The sequence below is a fragment of the Lissotriton helveticus genome, chromosome 4_1, assembly GCF_964261635.1.
Source record: "Lissotriton helveticus chromosome 4_1, aLisHel1.1, whole genome shotgun sequence".
Classification (NCBI taxonomy): domain Eukaryota; kingdom Metazoa; phylum Chordata; class Amphibia; order Caudata; family Salamandridae; genus Lissotriton; species Lissotriton helveticus.
In genome coordinates, this window is record NC_136063.1 from 2,042,328,399 (window position 1) to 2,042,350,257 (window position 21,859).

General features: G+C 44.8%; 1 long non-coding RNA gene across 1 annotated transcript in view; it reads right to left on the reverse strand.

Moving 5' to 3' along the window:
• The window catches only part of LOC144827784 (uncharacterized), a 61,368-nt gene extending 56,382 nt beyond the window's left edge, over nucleotides 1-4,986 (reverse strand). Inside the window, exon 1 of the long non-coding RNA XR_013610369.1 lies at nucleotides 4,896-4,986. This is a non-coding gene — a long non-coding RNA (uncharacterized LOC144827784). The remainder of the gene's footprint in view (nucleotides 1-4,895) is intronic.
• Between the last annotated feature and the right edge of the window lie 16,873 nt (nucleotides 4,987-21,859).

Genomic DNA, 21,859 nt, shown 5'->3' on the forward strand with positions numbered 1-21,859 from the left:
CTTTGAGCACGGGTCATAGTAAAGCATAACCAAAATAAAAATTCACTGACAAATACTTACAATGAAGCTCTTTACTTGCATAAAAAATAGCTTCTGTTAAAACAAATACAAATATCACAAAAGGACCTAAGTAGATGAAATATTTTGAATCAGTTATGAATACGGTTTTCAGATTTTTGCTTTAACTGATTTCTTACAAATAAATACAGAATCATCTTTATCTTTATCAATATTTTTTTTTTAATAGAAAACTGAGGGTCTCATTTAGAAATGGGGATCTCTAGTTGGTAATGGCTTGCATACTGTCCACATAGGGAACCTTCCTTCAAGTCAAGGTAAGGGGATTATACAACTAAGACAACCCCTGCTTACCCCCTTGGTAGCTTGGCAAGAGCAGTCAGGCTTATCTCATAGGCAATGTGTAAAGCATGTGTACATAAAACACACAGTAAGACAGTGAAAACAATACAAATGGACACCACACCAGTTTAGAAAAATAGCCAATATTTATCAAATCAAAACAAGACCAAAACGATAAAAATCCAACATACACAAGTGAAGATATTAATTTTTTAAGACTAAAGCAAATATATACTTCCTTGAAGTTGATGGCATCAAGCTATCGCATCGGGGAAGACCTGCAAACTGTACCTTGCAGTTGAAGAGGCCTCGAGGACGTTGTGGTGGAGTGCAGCGGTGAAGTGAGCCGTTTAAGTCACACTTGCTGCAGGTCGAACTCCTTGCAATCTAAGTTAGGAGCTCTGGTGTCGGCGGAGCTGGGGCTGCAGTGTCTGTGGCTTTGGTGCAGGCAGCGGAGAGGTGTCAATGCTGGAGCTCTAGCGTCAAAGTGATGTCACTGTTATCGGCGGCAGCCTGAGGCTTCAGTTTTTTTGTGAGGGCATGGCGGCGAGGCGACGACCATGGGTGCAGTGCAAGGAATGGAGTCGGTGACGACGCTTAGACAACTTCGTCGGTGAGACCAATGTTACGGTGGGATCGAAGTCGGTGCGACAAGGTGGTGCCCACAGACATGTTGCAGGCAGCGGTGTCAATGTCAGCAAGACGCGCCGTCGTCGGTGAGACCAGGACTGCAGTGTTTTCGGTGTTCAGTGCTGCACTCACCCAGCGAGCAGTGACCATGACGTCAGTGCAGGCAGGGCATCAGGAATGTTTTTTTTTTAAGTTACAGTCCAGCAAGTTCCTCCAGTGACCCCAACTGGAATTGGCACCACTTGGCAGAGGACTTCCAGCAATGGAGTCCAGGTGCAGTTGATGAAGTCTTGGATGACCCCAAGACTTCCAACAGGAGGTAAGCACACACAAGCCCTTCGAGAAAGTTGGAAAGCTGGATCAAAACCGCAAACTCCAGCCCTCTCACTGCCCAAACCAGAAGCAGTAACTGCAGGCCAACACAGCAAAGCAACACAGCAATCTGGCAGTCCCTACTGAAAGCTCTTCTTCCTGGCAGAGCCCTCAATCCAGAAGTATCTAAAAATGTGGGGTAATAGGTCTAATAATTATATCTCTTTTTGGCCTTTGAAGTATGCATACTTCAAAGGATAGTGTAATGAAAATGTACCATGGGTCGAGATGGAGTACAGGATGTAGCCGAGTAGTAATTTAGTAGATTATTTATTAGGTCCATGTCCATGATACATCAGTATCGGCAGCAGCCGCACCAGGAGCAGCCTCCCCGCTGCTCAGCCCATCTTCAACTGTCAACACTCACAGCAGGCACCCAAGCATTCCAAACATGTCCATCACACCAACATTCCACACAGAACACTCACACTGGCTGAACACCTAGGAACCAGGTACATAGGAACAGTATAAACAGCAACAGGAACCAGGTACATAGGAACAGTATAAACAACAACAGGATACCCTATGGGAGATCCAGTCCTTGCAATAGGGAAAAAATAAATTGACAGTGTTTCACTATCAGGACATGTAAAACACACCAGTACATGTCCTACCATTCACATTCACTGCACCCTGCCCATGAGCCTATCTATGGCTTTCCTTAGTGGTGCCTTACATGTGGTAAGAGGGTAGGTTTGGGCCTGGCAAGTGGGTGCCCTTGCTAGGTTGACATGGCAGTTTAAAACTGAAATTGCAGGCACTGCAATGGCAGGCCTGAGACATGTTTGAAGGACTACTCATGAGGGCGGCATAACCAGGGCTGCAAACCCACTAGTAGCATTTGATGAATAAATAACATTTACAGGCCCTGGGCACACATAGACTTCTTTGCTAGGGACTTACCAGTAAATCAAATATGCCAATAAAGGATAACCAATCATAATCACAGTTTACATAAGGAGCACTTGCACTTTAGCACTGATAAGCAGTGGTAAAGTGCCCAGAGTACACAATCTAACAAAATGGAAGTCCACTATACGGTAAAAAATACAGGACGGTAGAAGCATAAAAACAGGGGAACCACGCTAAGGATGCATGGTCTAACACTCTCTATGCTGTAAATCATTGCTGTCAGGCCAATAGCTGCTCAATATTGATGGCACAGAGAGTAAAAATGGGAGATTTTATAATGAAGATTATTTAACTGCTGGTATGATGTGCTAGTCATGCAATGCAGTGGATTGTAGTGTGTAAATTTATATGCCCACTTTGCAACCTAAAATCCTACAAATGTAGGCTTGTTTCTATTATGCATCCTTTGCATGGAGATGTAAATGTTAGCCAGTGTCCCTGCACAGTGAGCTATGAGCAGGTGCATTGAGCACAAGGTCTGTGGGCAGGCCCTAAACCCACAATTCACTAGCCATGGCTGGAAATCGTACTCTGGTTGAGTGGAAGTTGTGCTGAGTGCAGGCCCAGGCTAACTGCCACACTACACGCCTACAGCTTGCTCGGAGGAGGCAGAGTCCAGGGGGTAGTAGGGGAATGCTGCTAGGGCGCAGCGCATGGCCAAAAGCCAGGAACTGCACTCACAGCCTGCTGAGCAAGGTCAACGGATGAGCTGGAAGGCTCTGGAGCAAGTGGTGCAGGGCTACTGGCCTAAGCGAAAGACTGAGACCAGTGATTTCTGGTAAAACTGTTGCTGAGTGCGGTTATTTGTAAAGCGCAAACTACTCACCCCTAAGGTCCCAAGGTGCTGGGGGCTGGCGGGGAGATTAAGCGAGCTATTGCCCAGAGTCACATGGTGCAGACTGCCGCGTAAATCAAACTGAGCCGTGTGCTCCGCAGTCACTTGCCCTTGCCGTTGCGCCACACCTCTCCCTGGCTGAGTTGCTAAAAGGGTCAAAGTGCGAGCTCACAGTACTACGCAGTGCAACATGTTGGACACACTTCGGTGATGTCATCAGTGATACCATTTGTGGTGTTCATGCGTGAGGTCATGATCGGTGTACTGTGGAACTGGGGCTAATTATTATTAGAGAATTTGAAGGGATATATGTACTCAACAGATAAATAACGTTGTTTTAAATCACATAAATGTTACCCTAAAACCAAACCTCAGTTGAAGGAACAGTACGGTTAGGATGAAAAAACGAAAACATACTAAAATTCAATGGGAGTGGAGAGTGGTGCAAACATAACCCCCGTTTCCTCCCGATGCACTGCCGATGACCTCACACTGCGTCTGGAAGACTGCTGAGGTCAGTGGTAGGTATGGAGCTACAGATCTCGGTGGCCTGCTTGACTGACCTTCACTGAAGACATTGATTTGATGCCACCATTACATTATGTGCGGGATTGCTGCTATGTGCAGATCGCACATTGCAGATAAATTAACAAAGTATGGTAAATGTGGTTTGGGGGGCATCCTACGACCCCATGGAGGATGTTGGGGATTGAACATGGGAAGCTACTGCACCAAATGTTGATTTAGTGTACAGTTTGTTCCAGGGCACAAACATGTTATAATGTGCACTGAAAGCATGGGGAATGCGTGCAGGGTTGGTATATCCTGCACCCAGAGCCATTGTACGCACCCTACACACTCTAAGGCCATGGAGCATGGGTGCTGGGGGAGCGGTCTGGCTCAAGGCCATGTTCTGTGGCCAGAGGTCAAGAGGTGAAGGCTTGGGCATGAAGACCACACCCGGCCGGTGACCAGGGCGCATGGCCAAAGCAGGCACTGCAGACGCGAAAGGTGGCCATAGCATGCTAAAAAGTCAAGCCCTGAACTTAGTGCCTGCTTATCACTTACCGCATGAAAAAGATGACATCACAAATGATAGCATAGCAATGTATGTATATCTTACCCTGGTGTTGAGGCACGCCTGTAATGAATTTTTAAGTAAGTTACCTAACCATGGTCTATTCAACATGACCAGTCCAGCACCTGGACTGACGAAGTATGGGCTTTACAAAAAAACCTAAATAAATTAACTGGAAAAACTTATAGTGTTGCCAGACTAATCATTGTACACATTAAGACAACTTTGCTTAGCTGTAGAATGAAAATTCCTGCAAATGTAAAAGATATAGATTACTATGGATTGTATGTTTAAATTCACAGTATTTTTTTCTAGACTTGATTTGTGCTTGTCCATTTTAATTCTGAACATTGCAACATTCTTGATAAAGAATTCTTCAAAGGGAAAGCTAGAAGCCTTATTGACCTAAAATAATTCAGTAACTGTGCGCTTCAATGGCTTTAAAAAGAGTTTCACATACATGATAACGTGAAGTGAATAAGGGCATTGTAACACCCGGCGCCAGCAGGCACCAGTGTTTGTGTTTCTGAAACTATTTATCAATATTTAGAATTTAACACCGATACTTATGAGAGAAATAATGAGCTAATAGTAATCTTGCTGTTAAAAAGTTCAAAATGTCTGATTTCAATTCCTATTGTAAAGATTTGGATGAAAGTTAAATGAAACGTCCTGTTTATAATTGAGCTCCTATTTTGTGCAACTGACCTTAGCCGGGAAAAACGACACCTGGCTCGTTTCAACTTCAGTGGACCGCCCGAAGGAAGGTCACCCCTAGCCCCACCTGTGATTGCATTTCCTTGTAAGGGTATGCTTGGAACAAGGAAGTACATCTCCCACAATGCACACCTCGCCCCACCTTCAGCCAGCCCGGAAACTCATTCTCAAGGTGGAGTGGTTTCAGGAGTCTCCTGCGGATGACCTCTAGCGGCCATATGAGGAAATGCATTTACAAGCCAACTAATTCAATGTGCCATTTTAAAAGACAACTTTGTTGGTATTGTTAATTATTAGCTCCTGAACAGCGCACAAGTCACTAGTAAATCTTCGCAGCGTTGTTAGCCTGTTATCCATTTTGTATTTTACAATATGACTTGTATTCTAGGTAGGTTGTTTTTTATAAGGTATGCCTCTATCGCAGGGGCGGCGCTAGGCATGGGCAGTGTGGGCAGCTGCCCAGGGCCTCGCACTCAGCCCACCAGCAAGGGGCCCTGAACCGATCATGTGCCCTGCTGTTTCCGTGTCTCCTTGCAATTAGGGTCTATGGGAGGGGTCCCCTCCCTGGGCCTCTCAGGGATGGTGTCTGGAGGCCTAGGGGAGGGAGACGCTTCCCCTTGTCCCAATTGCAAGGAGACCCATTCAGAGACTCTGTGGGAGGCCCATTGTACAGGATTTTAGCGCACCCACAGTGTTATCTCTCAGCCCACAAGCAATTCTTACAGCTATCAGGCTGGAGGTGTGAGAATTGCTTGTGGGCTGAAAGTTAAAACTGTGGAGGTGGTAAAATCCTGTACAATGGGCCTCCCGCGGTGTCTCTGAATGGTTTCCTTGCAAGGGGTCTCTTAAGTAAATTAGAGGGGCCTTGCGCATTCCCTTGTGGCCCAGGACCTCGCAAATTATAGAACCGGCCCTGCTCTATCGGGACAAACTATAATAACGTAAATTGAGAAGGGCAAGAGGTAAGATATATTGAAAGGCCAATGACGTATACACACCACATTTCAGGCCCGCTCGAACGTTGTCAGATTGACAGACCGGCCCCCTCCACACGCTGTAACCTCGAGCCTTGTCAACCTTGAGAGAACGGAAAATAAAGAACCTATTTTCTGACCGCAGTGCATGGATAGGCACTGTATTTGACATGGTTGCTCAGACTGTACTGCTGCAACTTCTTCTCAACAGTGTAAACTTGTGAAAGGAGGCGGGCAAGCCACTATCACCAACACCGTCCCAACACCACCCTCCCCGCTCACCCAACCTCCTTTGCGTCACTTAAACATAACGGCCTTCATTTACAAGCCCATTGTGCCACTTTATTTGATGCACTGGCTGCGCAATGGGCTTACCCATATTTACAAGGCCACGTAAAGTCACCCTGTGTGACTATTTGTGGCCTTGTAAATATGGGCCCCCTTTTACACATTACTCTGCATGAAAGGTGCGTTCCATGGGTGTTGCTGTGGGTGTTCCCACATAGTATCCTTGGAACCTGACACATTCCCAGATTTACAATAATTTGTACAATTGTGAATGCGTCAGAATTCTCCGTCTCCTCAGGGACGGCATAGGAGTGGGACAACGAGAAGTACTTTAATTTCTCCTTCTTTCCTCTTTCTATGCGTGCCGCATTCTGCAAAGTGTTTATAACGAACCATGACTGACAGCTCTGGTGTTGAGGGCGAGGCTGAAAATGAAAAATGCACTTACCTCCGCTGGCTTGCCTCCTCCGGTCCTAGTGAGTCCCTTGGTGCTCTGACTGCAGCAATGGAATTTTCCACACAATTCCCGATGCTGCTTTTATACTGCAGATGAGAAGCATGAGAGCAGTGCCAGGATTTGCTACAGCAGGCTACCTCGACGCTCCTTGAGGCAATGGGGGCTGTGTCTGCTCTCCACTAATCTGTTTTAGACAGCTAGGTGGATAAGATTACACTGCGCATGTCAGGCTGGCCGTCACAAGACAGCCGTCAAAATGACATGCACAGTGTAAACAGGTGGAGTGAGCACCACTCCCCTGCTGCCAGTCAGCAGCTGTGGCCCCACCCCGAAACATTGCTCAGCTGGGGGAAGGGAAAATAAAATGGTAATAAATGTATTTTATTACAATTTTATTTTTCTGCTTTGCGGCGGGGCAGGCAGCAAGGGGTGACGCTCCTCTGCCCTAATGCAGGATCACCCATTGCTTACATTTAGACCTGGAATCCTTGGCGTGGTTTCCCCTGTCTTTTTGCTTCTAACTCCTATATTTTTGACTGCATAATGGATTTCGTTTTTTTCTGGTTTAGGTACTCTGGGCACTTTGCCACTGCTGATCAGTGCCACAGTGCAAGTGCTTCTTATGGAAATTTTGTTTATGATTGGTTATCCATGTTTGGCATAACTGATTTGCTGATAAGTCCCTATTAACGTCCACTGTGTGTCCCAGGGCCTGTAAATCAAATGCTACCAGTGGGCCTTCAGCACTGATTGTGCCATCCACACAAGCGGCCTTCCAAATGTGCCTCAGACCTACCACTGCAGTGTCTGCGAACGCAGTTTTTAACTGCCATGTTGACCTGGCAAGAGCACCCACTTGCCAGGCCCTAACCTTCCCTTTTCTTACATGTAAGTCACAACTAGGTAGGCCCTGAGTACCCCAATGGGCAGGGTGCAGTGTAGGTGAAAGGTATGACATGTAGTTGTGTGTTTTACATGTCCTGACAGTAAAATACTGTGCATTTCGTTTTTCACTTTTGCAAGGACTAGCTCTCCCATTGGCTATCATTGGAGCTGCCTTGTAATATTTTCCAGGATTTATTTTCAATTCAGAACAGCTAGAGATTTAGAGTGTGGGCTCTCTGAAATCAGATTTAAGGTGGTTTTTAAATTGTCTGTTTGAAAATGCCACTTTCAGAAAGTGGTACAAAAGGGGGTGGTGATGGACGGAGCATCTGAACCAATCAAACACTCACACCCAGTCAAAAGATCTGGGTTTGATCCATCACCGTTCTTTAGCCCACTCTGCCACCCCAGTTCAGACATGGCTATATGCAAATCAGTCTGACCCTGTGCCTCATGGGAACAGTCCAGCCCGAACTGCCAAGCCATGCCTTCCCTGGACCGGAAACAAGCTTCCGAGGACCGGTTTCTGGCATTACAGCCGTCTTCAGGCCAGCTTGCTTGAATCCAGTGGCAAAGTGAGCAAGGGACTCATGTCTGAGCATACCCTGCCACACTTATGGCAGCCAAAGCGGTACAAAAGGGGGTGGTGATGGACGGAGCATCTGAACCAATCAAACACTCACACCCAGTCAAAAGATCTGGGTTTGATCCATCACCGTTCTTTAGCCCACTCTGCCACCCCAGTTCAGACATGGCTATATGCAAATCAGTCTGACCCTGTGCCTTATGGGAACAGTCCAGCCCGAACTGCCAAGCCATGCCTTCCCTTCCCTTCCCTGGACCGGAAACAAGCTTCCGAGGACTGGTTTCTGGCATTACAGCCGTCTTCAGCCCGGCTTGCTTGAATCCAGTGGCAAAGTGAGCAAGGGACTCACGTCTGAGCATACCCTGCCACACTTACGGCGGCCAAAGCGGTACAAAAGGGGGTGGTGATGGACGGAGCATCTGAACCAATCAAACACTCACACCCAGTCAAAAGATCTGGGTTTGATCCATCACCGTTCTTTAGCCCACTCTGCCACCCCAGTTCAGACATGGCTACATGCAAATCAGTCTGACCCTGTGCCTCATGGGAACTGTCCAGCCCGAACTGCCAAGCCATGCCTTCCCTGGACCGGAAACAAGCTTCCGAGGACCGGTTTCTGGCATTACAGCCGTCTTCAGCCCGGCTTGCTTGAATCCAGTGGCAAAGTGAGCAAGGGACTCACGTCTGAGCATACCCTGCCACACTTACGGCGGCCAAAGCGGTACAAAAGGGGGTGGTGATGGACGGAGCATCTGAACCAATCAAACACTCACACCCAGTCAAAAGATCTGGGTTTGATCCATCACCGTTCTTTAGCCCACTCTGCCACCCCAGTTCAGACATGGCTACATGCAAATCAGTCTGACCCTTTGCCTCATGGGAACAGTCCAGCCCCAAATGCCAAGCCATGCCTTCCCTGGACCGGAAACAAGCTTCCGAGGACCGGTTTCTGGCATTACAGCCGTCTTCAGCCCGGCTTGCTTGAATCCAGTGGCAAAGTGAGCAAGGGACTCACGTCTGAGCATACCCTGCCACACTTAAGAACGGTGATGGATTAAACCCAGATCTTTTGACTGGGTGTGAGTGTTTGATTGGTTCAGATGCTCCGTCCATCACCACCCCCTTTTGTACCGCTTTGTTTGCCATAAGTGTGGCAGGGTATGCTCAGACGTGGCAGTTCGGGCTGGACTGTTCCCATGAGGCACAGGGTCAGACTGATTTGCACATGGCCATGTCTGAACTGGGGTGGCAGAGTGGGCTAAAGAACGGTGATGGATTAAACCCAGATCTTTTGACTGGGTGTAAGTGTTTGATTGGTTCAGATGCTCCGTCCATCACCACCCCCTTTTGTACCACTTTCAGAAAGTGGGCATTTTCTTGTTTAACCATCCTGTGTGCCTCTGCCTGCTTGTGGATTAGTTATGTAGAAAAAGTGGTCCTAGATATAAGTTTTAGACGCGGCTAGTGATGTAGATGTTATTATTTCATAATCAACAAAGGATCAGAATGAATCTGAATATACAACCACATGGAGATGTAATGCAAGCTTAAATCAATTCAAAAAATGCAATACATGCACGTAACACAACACAACCAATAAATTCAACAAATGCGACTGTAATTTATTTACAAATTTATAAAATTCAGCAAAGGGAAAAATTGAAAGGAAAGGAAATTGGTGCTCAAGTGAAGGAAAGTAAAGGGATAGATTTAAGGGTGATTGAGTGCAACAGAAGGATTATTTATACATTGCACATGTAAAGCCTACCCATTTACAATCTATATACAATTTTATATACAGGGGGACAGGGCCGGTGTAGGCTTTGAAGAAATAATGAGGGGGGGGGGATCGTCGACGTTTCGACCCTGGCGCAATATGGGGGAAGTCACGACCTCTGCTGCGGGTCTTCTTCAGGACGGTAGTGGGGGCAAGGGACAGGGAAGCACCTGTAATAATAAGTATGAATATTTTACAATTTTTAAGGGGAGGTCAAGTCTAAAATGATAAAGGTTGTGTTGGGTACATTACCAAATAAAATTAGAACGGTGTCACGATTCCAGGTCAGTTGGGCGGTACACCTATCAAAGGCAAAGACAAACCGGAAAAACTGTTAGCCCATCTCCAAAGGCACAGTCCTCCCAGGATTGTCAAGGGAGAGTTAAAACTCACCTCTCAATAGTAAATTCAGCTCAGGATTGGGGTTCAGTCGAGAGCCAATGTGTCCTCAATGGGCACTCGAATTCCTTCGTGCTGCGTAAGGAAAATTGAGCCAATCAAACCCATGGTGCGGTTAACCTCACGGCTTATAAGTGTCATATATTTGTGAAAAACACACTCACCCTAGTCCGATATCATGGTGGACATTGTACCAGGTGACTGCAGGCGAATTATAATTCAAGTGAATCTGTATGAAAAAGGAACCAGGTATGAAACCTATGTTGTAATTTCCTACACTACACATGTAAAATAGCTCGACAGTGAAAGTTGCCATACAGATGATCGGTGATCAACGAGGGGTTAAACTAGGGTGTATTCAATAGGGTAAGCTGTCTCAGGCCAGGTCTAAAACCATCCGTCATAATTGCCAAAGCAGGATGTATCCTGCTACATACATACTCCTCAGGCTCTGGTGTGAGAGTCTACCCGGTAATTTCATCAAAAATCACTTCCACCCGGTTACAAAAATATCAGAGGAGATGCACAATTAACGTGCAAAGAAGCGCTACTGTTGGTTAAATAAAGCTAATAATGCTTTCGAAACCGCCTGCCTTGCCGAGATTGTGATTACCTTGGTATTCTGTTTTTGCTCCAAAAAATTCACGGGGACAAGAGCAGCAATTGTTTAAGTCGCTCAGACTCGCCCGGCAGCTTCCGTGTCACGCGACCGGTTAACCACGTGGTCCGAGACAGCCAATTACAACTAAGTAGGCGTCGGACTCGAGAGATTAATGAAGGACTAACGAATTGAGGACGCGCCGGAGTGAAAGCAAGGCGCTAGCTAGGGATGTGGCAGAGACATTTTAACAAGTGGTTATTTACCACGCTAGGGATACCGTGTTGGTCGAAATGACCCTAAGGCAAGTGGTTATTTAACACGCTGGGGATACCGTGATAGTCAAAACGCAGACCGCAGGGTACAGATAAGCGGCCAAAACATTGTTCCACATTTTCTAAAAAATAACAATTATTAATTTTTTGGCATTTTAACAAGTGAGACATTGTTCCACATTTTCTAAAAAATAACAATTATTAAATATTTGGTATTTTAACAAGTGATTTACATGTTTACTTTTCTTGACTATCCAAGGCAAAAGTAATTCAACCAGTTAAATTTAAAATGATGTACATAAAAAACACAAATAATACAATCACATACAACAATATATATCAATTGCATTTACATAGGGATAAAGTGTTGTAGCTGATATTAACACCTATTAATGAAGAGTTGCCAATTATAGTGGTACATGACATATGACAACCAAGCAGAAGAGGGAGTCCCTACCCAAAGGAGGAAGAGAGGTGGTCACCCAGTGGGTAGCAGTGCCATTTGTCTCATGACTTCCTCCTGTTCATTCAGGCCCCTATTAACCGTATCAAAGAAATGCATCCATCTGCACTCACGGAAGCTGATAGATTGTGCCAAATTCCCTCCCCTAGGGTTGGAATTGACTTTTTCAATAACACACCACCTGAGACTTTCCGGTGTGTGATTGAATCTGACGAAGTGATCAACTAATGGTGCCCCTTGTACTTTACACCGGACCCTGCTGCAATGCTGCAGAATGCGGGTTTTCACCTTTTGGACAGTTTGCCCTATATACATAAAACCACAGGGGCAAAATATAGCATATATTACCCCCTTGGTATTACAGTTGGTGTGGTTTCGCATGGTGTGAGTGTAGTCATTATATGTACAATCCTTGACTTCCAAGGCCATGTCACAAGCTTTACAGGATCCACATTTAAAATGACCCACAACACTTGGGAGATTCCATAATGTAGTCTGACTCTCCCCATTTTTATTCTGCAGCATAGAATGTACAACAAAATCCCTGACGCTCTTTCCTTTACGAAAGGCATGCATAGGGGGGTCCGGCAAACCTGTCTCTTCTGCTACCAGGTGCCAGTGGTTGTTAATAATTCTTTTGATCTCTGTGCTCTTGGTATTAAATGTGGTAACACATATCAGCCTCTCCTCTTCGCTCACCTTCTTTATTTTTGGTTCTAGCAGTACTTCTCTATGGCAGAACCATGCTCTTTTACGAGCCTTTTTCACCAGGCTTCTTGGATAACCCCTCTCAACCAGTCGAGTCATCAAGATGGTAGACTCAGAAAAGTAGTCCACTTTGCAACTACAATTTCTCCGCAATCTCAGGAACTGTCCATAAGGGAGATTGTCCCTGAGATTGCGGGGATGATGACTGGAATATCGCAACAGGGTGTTTCTCTCTGTTGCTTTGCGAAATAAGGTGGTATGTAACACACCATGTTCCTCCTTAATGGTGATGTCCAAGAAGTTAATTGCCTGATTACTACATTCCATTGTGAACTGGATGTTAGCATCTCTTCCATTTAGCCAATTATAAAAAGCAAGTAGATCGCTCTTCGAGCCCTTCCACACCAGCAGGACGTCGTCGATATAACGTCGCCATAAACTGATATGGCCTCTATGTGGGTTGTTCTCACAAAGCACCCATTTGTGTTCAAAATGATCCATATAGATCACTGCCAAATTTGGGGCAAAGCTGGCACCCATGGCTACGCCGTTTATCTGCATGAAGTAATCTCCATTGAAGATGAAGAAATTACGTTTCATTACGATCTCTAATAGGTCTACTATGAAATTGGTAGGGACTCTATGTGGCCTAACCCTATCATCCAGTACCGTTCTTATCACCTCTAGGGCTGCATGTTGTGGGATGTTGGTATACAAGGAGGTGATATCCATAGTTACCAATAGTTCTTCACTGGGATTAAATCCTTTGTCATCTATCAACTTGATCACCTGCATGGTGTCTCTAAGATAACAAGCTGTGTTCTCGGCAATAGGTTTAATAAAGACATCTATAAATTTACATAATGGCTCAAGAATTGAGCCACACCCAGACACAATAGGTCTCCCAGGTGGATTATGGAGCCTTTTGTGTACCTTGGGTAAGGTATAGATCGTGGGTACACGAGGGTGTATATTATTCAGATACTCATGTTCCTGTTTGGTGATAAATCCCTCACAAAGTGCATTATCTGTGACTTTTTTAATTGCTATGGCAATTTCCTTGGTGGGGTTGGTTGATAGTTTAATGTAGTTTTCAGTCACAGATAACTGATTACAGATTTCTTTTACATAATCATCCCTGTTCTGAATTACAATTGCCCCGCCTTTGTCGGCGGGCTTGATCACTATATCTTGATTTTGTTTCAAGCTTTGGAGCGCAGTCCTTTCCTGTTTAGAGACATTATATTTCACATATTTCTTGTCCCTCAGTAGTGAGGGATGATTATGTAAAAGAAATCTGTAATCAGTTATCTGTGACTGAAAACTACATTAAACTATCAACCAACCCCACCAAGGAAATTGCCATAGCAATTAAAAAAGTCACAGATAATGCACTTTGTGAGGGATTTATCACCAAACAGGAACATGAGTATCTGAATAATATACACCCTCGTGTACCCACGATCTATACCTTACCCAAGGTACACAAAAGGCTCCATAATCCACCTGGGAGACCTATTGTGTCTGGGTGTGGCTCAATTCTTGAGCCATTATGTAAATTTATAGATGTCTTTATTAAACCTATTGCCGAGAACACAGCTTGTTATCTTAGAGACACCATGCAGGTGATCAAGTTGATAGATGACAAAGGATTTAATCCCAGTGAAGAACTATTGGTAACTATGGATATCACCTCCTTGTATACCAACATCCCACAACATGCAGCCCTAGAGGTGATAAGAACGGTACTGGATGATAGGGTTAGGCCACATAGAGTCCCTACCAATTTCATAGTAGACCTATTAGAGATCGCTATGAAACGTAATTTCTTCATCTTCAATGGAGATTACTTCATGCAGATAAACGGCGTAGCCATGGGTGCCAGCTTTGCCCCAAATTTGGCAGTGATCTATATGGATCATTTTGAACACAAATGGGTGCTTTGTGAGAACAACCCACATAGAGGCCATATCAGTTTATGGCGACGTTATATCGACGACGTCCTGCTGGTGTGGAAGGGCTCGAAGAGCGATCTACTTGCTTTTTATAATTGGCTAAATGGAAGAGATGCTAACATCCAGTTCACAATGGAATGTAGTAATCAGGCAATTAACTTCTTGGACATCACCATTAAGGAGGAACATGGTGTGTTACATACCACCTTATTTCGCAAAGCAACAGAGAGAAACACCCTGTTGCGATATTCCAGTCATCATCCCCGCAATCTCAGGGACAATCTCCCTTATGGACAGTTCCTGAGATTGCGGAGAAATTGTAGTTGCAAAGTGGACTACTTTTCTGAGTCTACCATCTTGATGACTCGACTGGTTGAGAGGGGTTATCCAAGAAGCCTGGTGAAAAAGGCTCGTAAAAGAGCATGGTTCTGCCATAGAGAAGTACTGCTAGAACCAAAAATAAAGAAGGTGAGCGAAGAGGAGAGGCTGATATGTGTTACCACATTTAATACCAAGAGCACAGAGATCAAAAGAATTATTAACAACCACTGGCACCTGGTAGCAGAAGAGACAGGTTTGCCGGACCCCCCTATGCATGCCTTTCGTAAAGGAAAGAGCGTCAGGGATTTTGTTGTACATTCTATGCTGCAGAATAAAAATGGGGAGAGTCAGACTACATTATGGAATCTCCCAAGTGTTGTGGGTCATTTTAAATGTGGATCCTGTAAAGCTTGTGACATGGCCTTGGAAGTCAAGGATTGTACATATAATGACTACACTCACACCATGCGAAACCACACCAACTGTAATACCAAGGGGGTAATATATGCTATATTTTGCCCCTGTGGTTTTATGTATATAGGGCAAACTGTCCAAAAGGTGAAAACCCGCATTCTGCAGCATTGCAGCAGGGTCCGGTGTAAAGTACAAGGGGCACCATTAGTTGATCACTTCGTCAGATTCAATCACACACCGGAAAGTCTCAGGTGGTGTGTTATTGAAAAAGTCAATTCCAACCCTAGGGGAGGGAATTTGGCACAATCTATCAGCTTCCGTGAGTGCAGATGGATGCATTTCTTTGATACGGTTAATAGGGGCCTGAATGAACAGGAGGAAGTCATGAGACAAATGGCACTGCTACCCACTGGGTGACCACCTCTCTTCCTCCTTTGGGTAGGGACTCCCTCTTCTGCTTGGTTGTCATATGTCATGTACCACTATAATTGGCAACTCTTCATTAATAGGTGTTAATATCAGCTACAACACTTTATCCCTATGTAAATGCAATTGATATATATTGTTGTATGTGATTGTATTATTTGTGTTTTTTATGTACATCATTTTAAATTTAACTGGTTGAATTACTTTTGCCTTGGATAGTCAAGAAAAGTAAACATGTAAATCACTTGTTAAAATACCAAATATTTAATAATTGTTATTTTTTAGAAAATGTGGAACAATGTCTCACTTGTTAAAATGCCAAAAAATTAATAATTGTTATTTTTTAGAAAATGTGGAACAATGTTTTGGCCGCTTATCTGTACCCTGCGGTCTGCGTTTTGACTATCACGGTATCCCCAGCGTGTTAAATAACCACTTGCCTTAGGGTCATTTCGACCAACACGGTATCCCTAGCGTGGTAAATAACCACTTGTTAAAATGTCTCTGCCACATCCCTAGCTAGCGCCTTGCTTTCACTCCGGCGCGTCCTCAATTCGTTAGTCCTTCATTAATCTCTCGAGTCCGACGCCTACTTAGTTGTAATTGGCTGTCTCGGACCACGTGGTTAACCGGTCGCGTGACACGGAAGCTGCCGGGCGAGTCTGAGCGACTTAAACAATTGCTGCTCTTGTCCCCGTGAATTTTTTGGAGCAAAAACAGAATACCAAGGTAATCACAATCTCGGCAAGGCAGGCGGTTTCGAAAGCATTATTAGCTTTATTTAACCAACAGTAGCGCTTCTTTGCACGTTAATTGTGCATCTCCTCTGATATTTTTGTAACCGGGTGGAAGTGATTTTTGATGAAATTACCGGGTAGACTCTCACACCAGAGCCTGAGGAGTATGTATGTAGCAGGATACATCCTGCTTTGGCAATTATGACGGATGGTTTTAGACCTGGCCTGAGACAGCTTACCCTATTGAATACACCCTAGTTTAACCCCTCGTTGATCACCGATCATCTGTATGGCAACTTTCACTGTCGAGCTATTTTACATGTGTAGTGTAGGAAATTACAACATAGGTTTCATACCTGGTTCCTTTTTCATACAGATTCACTTGAATTATAATTCGCCTGCAGTCACCTGGTACAATGTCCACCATGATATCGGACTAGGGTGAGTGTGTTTTTCACAAATATATGACACTTATAAGCCGTGAGGTTAACCGCACCATGGGTTTGATTGGCTCAATTTTCCTTACGCAGCACGAAGGAATTCGAGTGCCCATTGAGGACACATTGGCTCTCGACTGAACCCCAATCCTGAGCTGAATTTACTATTGAGAGGTGAGTTTTAACTCTCCCTTGACAATCCTGGGAGGACTGTGCCTTTGGAGATGGGCTAACAGTTTTTCCGGTTTGTCTTTGCCTTTGATAGGTGTACCGCCCAACTGACCTGGAATCGTGACACCGTTCTAATTTTATTTGGTAATGTACCCAACACAACCTTTATCATTTTAGACTTGACCTCCCCTTAAAAATTGTAAAATATTCATACTTATTATTACAGGTGCTTCCCTGTCCCTTGCCCCCACTACCGTCCTGAAGAAGACCCGCAGCAGAGGTCGTGACTTCCCCCATATTGCGCCAGGGTCGAAACGTCGACGATCCCCCCCCCCTCATTATTTCTTCAAAGCCTACACCGGCCCTGTCCCCCTGTATATAAAATTGTATATAGATTGTAAATGGGTAGGCTTTACATGTGCAATGTATAAATAATCCTTCTGTTGCACTCAATCACCCTTAAATCTATCCCTTTACTTTCCTTCACTTGAGCACCAATTTCCTTTCCTTTCAATTTTTCCCTTTGCTGAATTTTATAAATTTGTAAATAAATTACAGTCGCATTTGTTGAATTTATTGGTTGTGTTGTGTTACGTGCATGTATTGCATTTTTTGAATTGATTTAAGCTTGCATTACATCTCCATGTGGTTGTATATTCAGATTCATTCTGATCCTTTGTTGATTATGAAATAATAACATCTACATCACTAGCCGCGTCTAAAACTTATATCTAGGACCACTTTTTCTACATAACTACTGTTACCCAGGTCCTATTGATTATTTGGGTTCACCCCATTGTTTTCAATGATGCTTGTGGATTAATCATCTGGTTTTAGATTGGCAGGGTCTGTTTGTGCAAAGACTCCAGACACTCACACAAAGGGAGCTGAGGAGTGCCTTGCATATGCTGATAGGGCATCCTGGGCTAGAGTGGTGGGAGGTGCAGTTACTAGCACCTGAATAGGCTGTGGCCGCTCTGCACAATGCTATCTCCACCTCCTGTAGTGAAACTGGACCAGGGAGGACAGAACTGGTTTTACCGAACAAGAGAGACTTTCTGAACAAAGGCTTCATTGGGGAAAAGGGGGGTAAATATTAGACCTAAAAACTCCGCGATGTAGATTACTTCAGGACCAAGAGGTCCCTGCGAAGAAGAGCTGAAGAGCTGCTAGGAAGTGTACTGCCCCCTTTGCTGTGTGTTCCTTTGCTGGGTGGACCTGCAGTAGCTGCGTCTGTCTGTGAGAAGTGGAAAGGACTGAACGTTTGCACTGTTGTGGTATCCTGCCTAAATAAGATCTCCAAGGTCTTGATTTAGAGCTTGCCTCCAGTTAAGAAGTTTCAGGGACACCAATACTTTACCTGCAGTTTCTTTGAACTACAGTACTGGGATATCTGACTTGCCTTGTGGTGCCAAACCCAGTTCTGGGCCCTTGTAGGTTGTTCCTGCTGCAAAGAACTATCAACAGCTGAAGAAACCTACAAAATTGACGCTTTGCAGCTGAAATTTCGGATTCAGCATCGCTATTCTGGAGAAATTCCGCTGACAGCCCAGTACAGCCGAACATATCTCTGCAGCGCCTGCCATCGGCTTGAAGAATTGCTGCATGCTGAATCCAGCACACCGGTCTCCGAAGTCCGAGACCAGTGCCCTGACTCCGACGCAACCCCTGCTGTGTGGCTAAAAGAAAAGACGCATTGTGGGACAGTGGCTGAACAAATCGACGCAGCACCTGTTTCCTGCTGCTGCATCGACCTCAAGCGCGTCCCAGATTTCCATGCATTGTGCCTGTGCGCCACGCATCTCTGACGCAGCACCTGCAGACCAGAACCCTCCTGGAATAGACGCATCGCTTCCCCATACAGTTGCACCACTTCTCCTGCGTGCAGCAGAACTGTTGCATCGCCTCCCCTAGGACTCAGGAGCTGATGCATTGCTGTGTTTTCTGACGCGTCCCTCATCTATGGCTGTTTAGCCTTGTGGATTGCGATGCGTTTCAGGTAATTTGCGTAAAAATCATGCCTCCATAGTTTTCTATGGACAGAATTGCTTGAAACCATTTTAAAGTCATATTTTGAGTTGTGTATGTTGGGTTTTTGTCGTTTTGGTCTTGTTTGGTTTAGATAAAGATTGTTTATTTTTCTAAACTGGTGCGGTGTCCAGTTGTAGTGTTTTCACTGTGTTACTGTGTGTGTTTTGTACAAAAACCTTACTCAGTGGTTCTGAGATAAGCTTGTCTGCTCGTGCCAAGCTACCAAGGGGGTGAGCAAGGGTTATCAGAGCAAGCATTCTTAAAATACGCCTACCAATATGGATGATATGCAAATCCTACACCTGTAGTCCCCTTTGCCTTATGTAACATTTTCTATTAACTGATCTACACATATATGATTCATTGTCTCTGTATGTGTATGATGTAAAGTGCTCTGACACCCTACAGTGGTATGAGAGGTGCTATAAAATAAATTAAATACATGTGGTATGAGAGATGAGAGGCACTGTTGGAGGGTAGTAGTGAGGGAATCATTGAAGATTGTCAATCATTGAAGATTGACAAAAGATTGTTGTATCCTGGTGCACAGTAAGGTCATTATATACTATGCTTTAAAAGCTAATACAATTCGATATATAATGTCAAATGTCTTGTAAAACGCACCATTTCCCCCCAAATTTTCTATGGGTGAGAGCTCCCTAAAGCCCCATTTGTAGTGGTGGGGCTCATTCGCAGCACTTGGTGTGCACTGTACAGGGATTGGTCTGACAACATTTGCCCGAGCAATTTTAGGTTTCCAGTCCAGCCTTGGCAGGAGGAGGAGCCTCGGGCAGCGAAATAAAACCAAACAATGAAAAGTTAGTCGCTAGATGCAGCACCAACCTTCTCATTAAGATTTTTCGATTTTTGCAAATATTTTTTATATAAAAATACTAAAATCTTTAGTAATTCAAGTCTAATTTTTGTTTGATGTGCACGTGTGTTTATTTTTTTCGAATTCCAGTTTTAATGTTTGACATTTAAATCCTACAAATTGCTTGGGGGTCCCCGGCTTCCAGCAGTCACTCAATGGGGGTCCTCAGGAGTGAAAAGTTTGGGAACCACTGGTGTAGACTCTCTTTCCTCTACTTGCTCCCTTTATCATTGAATTAGAAACAACTTTCTCAAGCTAAATGAGAAGCAAACAGAAGCTATGCTTTAAGGAAATCAGTCATATATGTATATATCTCCTAGTGCCTGTGCAGCACAAACTTAGCCGAAGCGCAACATCAGGAGTGTACTAGGGATGCGATTTGTGATTGTTTACAAAAGACAAGTTAAGTTGGAGTTCTTATATCAAGGAGAAGTTGTGTTCTTTCAACAGATGGGCCTTCGGGTTCCTTTCAGATTTGTACTATGGTGAGAGCAGTCGTGATGTTGACAGAGATGTTGGCTCAGATCCTGAATACATGGAGGGAGAAGGCTTTCCTTTAGCCTTTGCTTTACATTTCATCTTCTCCAGAATCCTGATGTCCCGGTTCCTGGATTAGCATGCTGGAACTATTCTCTCTCTAGCCTTCTGTTTTGTGCTTTAGTTCTGCTCCAGCCACAAAAGTAAAGAACTTCTTTTTGTTTATGAACATTTTCTTGGCAAATGTATTCTCTGGTATCCTTCTTGCTTGCACCAATTGTACCCGTTAACTAGGATTGGTTACTTCTTCCCACCATTGTGGCAGCGGCGGCTGGTGCCAACCCAACCTGTGGGGACAACGTGGAGAAAAAAAATAATTAAAAAACAAATACACTTCCCTTTTGTGGCTGACCGCCGTGATCTTCTGCTCCCACGCAGTGCTGCTCCTCTGCTGGCACTCCAATACCCAGGAGCACAGGCTCCCAGACTCCCAATGCGACCCAGAGCTGCTTTCATGCTATTACTCCCTGCATGACAGAAGAACTGGGATTGGGTGGTGCAGGCTGGTCTCACGCTCCAGCAGGGAGTGGAAGCCTGGGCCTGAGCACTAGGGATATCTCCAAGGGAACAGCCTGGAGATATCCAAGTGCACATGTCTGTTTGGTCAGCCGTGGACGGCCGTCCACACTTTCAGTACATATTACCACTCCCCCCCTACTGCTGATGCGACATAGCCCGCCCTGCCCTAGACTTGCAGTTTAGAAATTAAAATTAAAATGGCAATAAAACATTTTTATTGTCATTTTATTTTTTTTCTGCCTGCTGCTTTTCAGCAGTGGGGCGATGCTCCTCCGCCATACCGGAGGAGCCGCCCCTGCATTGTGGTAATTATTGCTGTTACCTCAACAGGCTGGACTATAGCCACGTCTGCTTTCTGGCCTGCCAGCTTCCTCTCTGGCTAAGCTTCAGCCAGTGTAGAACACATCAGTTCAGCCGATTAAAGGGTCAACAAATAAGACCATCTATCTGAAGCCGGGAAAGGGCTCTCCTGATTTTCTAGTTGTTTTCAGCATAGTCCATCAGGCCTTATTGGATTGCATCCAAATTCATTATGAACAAGATTAATCCCTATCTTCCAATAAGATTGCTCTGGTCCAGAGGCCAGATGCTTCTGCAGAAACTTTAAATTTTGCGTGCTGAGCTAGGAGCAGATACTTTTCAGTGTTTGCCTCTCACCTCTGGATCCACTTTCATCTGAAGCTGGGCCAGGAACGTTTCTGAAGGATTTTATTTTCTTTGAACTCCTCCTCTGTTTCCTGTTTAAAATTGGTAATTCTTCCTGTCAAGCAATAGCTCCTCATACAGGATTCAATCGAAGCACATTTAGAGTGCACATCTATAGTCCCATTCAAGCTAATGCCACAGATCCTTCTCCAGGACCATCATCCCAAGGAGGACAGTGGGAAGAGCTTTCAGTCACATCAGGTCACATGCATAGAGACAATCATCCACTCAGGAAGACGTACTAGTTGCCTAAGAAAAAGCTCACAATTATAAACATATACAGAAAAAGTGTGTTATTCGGTGAAGCCTACTGCTTAATTTGAGATGGTGGTTGCCAGGTGGGGCCTACCGGCACTCATTTTGGGGACGGGCCCTTAGTATTTGTCATCGAACCTCGACCCAGAGCATGAGAGACCAA